We start from the raw sequence: 2,369 nt of genomic DNA, 5'->3' as shown, positions 1-2,369 counted from the left end.
TTTGTTTTACTTGAGGAAATATGTTATTGCTTATATCACAGGTTTACCGGCTTTTTGAGGAAAAAGCTACTTTGACAGAAGATTTTGAAAGAAAACTTGATATAATTGTATATGGCAGAAAGTGATTGAATGAAAAAGTTGATTGTGATTTAAACTATTCAATAATAGAATGTCATGTGATATTATGTCAAATTTTAACTCATGTTTGGCTCTCATTTTTATCCCATTCTCATTCTCTCTCTCTCTCTCTTATTTTCAATCGCACAATCTTCCATAAAATAATATTACACACAAATAAATACTTTTCATTCTTTTTTAATCACACATTTAAAAAAAACACTGTTCCATCCATTAAAATTAACTAAGAATGGGGGCAAAACGGACACTTATATTCATGTAGCATGATTGGCTTTTAATACGAAGTCTTTGTCAAACCATACCGTCTTATGTACAGACCAACGATTGATATCCTATGAATTGTACACAGCTCTATGTTGGATCATTTTCTATCTACTTATCTTCTGATAAAATCTAATGTTGATTTTGTGAAAAATAAGTGTTTCATCACATACAAGTGTGGCAGGTGTAATGGCTTGTTTCGACCTGTCTTTATGTACTGTGTTTAGAGATCTGGGATCGTTTATGTAAATCATTTTTCATCATTGTATTTGATTTATTGCTAGTTCTACTCGAATATGAAAGTCCAAATAAAACTAAATAGTAGTTTCAAACAATAGTAATACAATTATAAGTAGATAATTCATTAGTACGAGAACTTTGGGAAATTGTTCTGAGATGTGATTCGTCATAATTATGTGATTTTGTCGTTTTATGTAGAAGGGATAAAAGTTAAAATTTACCCTTTTTAATTGTTTAGTCGATCACACGACATAGCAAGACGTAGCATAGTAATTGCAAAGTACTGTCTCCAGGTGCATAACTTAGTGGTGCAAAAAAGAGGAGTAAGGTAATCACAATTTTGCTGGCAGCTGCGGTGTGAGAGTTCGACCTGATATATGAAATTGGACTCCTTATGGGCATTAGTGTACGGATAAACTCTTGTTCTCTGGCCTGTTTAGGAACATCCCACGATTTACCTCCCTCAAAATGCTCTAAGGACAGGGTGGTGGGGTTCAACTTTTTTTTTTTTAATTGTAAAGTACTATATAAAGTGAGAAAAAAATGGCATGATGAAAATTTGAAAAAGGGGAAGGTGAAGAATATTGTTGCCTAATACGAACAAAAGAAATGGCTGCCATTATCATGAGGAAGATTAGATTGTTCACATTAACACTCAATTTTCTGGCTTTAGCTTTCTTACAAACCCAAACTCTATACAGCCGTTCACATTAATAACCCTTCTCAAAAGTCTCTTCCTTCGGCATTTTTTGTCATAAATTGTCCAATTTGTTAAAAGATTATGTTATTTATTGTTTTCACTTTAATTGATGTGAGATTTTACCTTAAACAAAAAGTTGGGTCTATTCACGAGGAATCTTTAACCATGAAAAAATTGGATAGAATAAACTAACAAAATTTATTAATGATCAAACTAAAAATTCCATGGACTTTCTTTAAGTTTCACTTTAAAACTTTTTTGCACTTAAAAAAAGAATTTTATATCTCCAAATATGGAATGAAAACTAAATTTTTAAAAGAGTATCACGAGACCAGTGAAAACACAAAAAAAAAAAAAAAATAGTTTTGCTACACTTATATCTTGGTTGACATTTCATAATGTGACACATAACTTTACCATTGATTTTAACAATATTAAAATAATCAATGGTCTCGATTTTTACACATCTGAAAGATTGATCACATTAAAACACTCAATTTTCTCAGAGTGCAGTCTTCCCATACTTACTTAACTACTAGCTAGGTAGGTAGGTAGTCTATATTAATATTTCATGTCTCTATCTCCTATGCTACTATCAAGATAATTTTCTATATTAATAAAAAATTATTACTCATTAGATCATCGTCAAATTGAACTTTCTAGGGTTCCACTCATTGTCTATATTATCTCCCACTTGTACTAATCACAATTTGTCGTGATTGGGAATTCTTAAAGGAAACATCTTTTCACACCAACATTGCGTAGCAAGTTGGAACTTCAATTGGACAGATGTGAACAAAGTTACGTGCCCAAAATTATTAGGGTATAAGAGTGGGGTCGTCCAGTTTTAACCGATACTAAAATTTTAAACAAATATGCTTAATTTATGTTTGGTGTAGTTAATAATCAAAATTTTAGTAGATTTCTGATAAAAAAAAGACTGATGAAATTTATAATTAAAAAGTTGTAAATTTCTATTATTCAAATTAATTTTTGACTTTAACATAAATTTTTATCAAATTTTTAAGTC

The sequence above is a fragment of the Olea europaea genome, chromosome 11, assembly GCF_002742605.1.
Source record: "Olea europaea var. sylvestris chromosome 11, O_europaea_v1, whole genome shotgun sequence".
Taxonomy (NCBI): Eukaryota; Viridiplantae; Streptophyta; class Magnoliopsida; order Lamiales; family Oleaceae; genus Olea; species Olea europaea.
Note: the sequence above shows the minus strand (reverse complement) of the source record.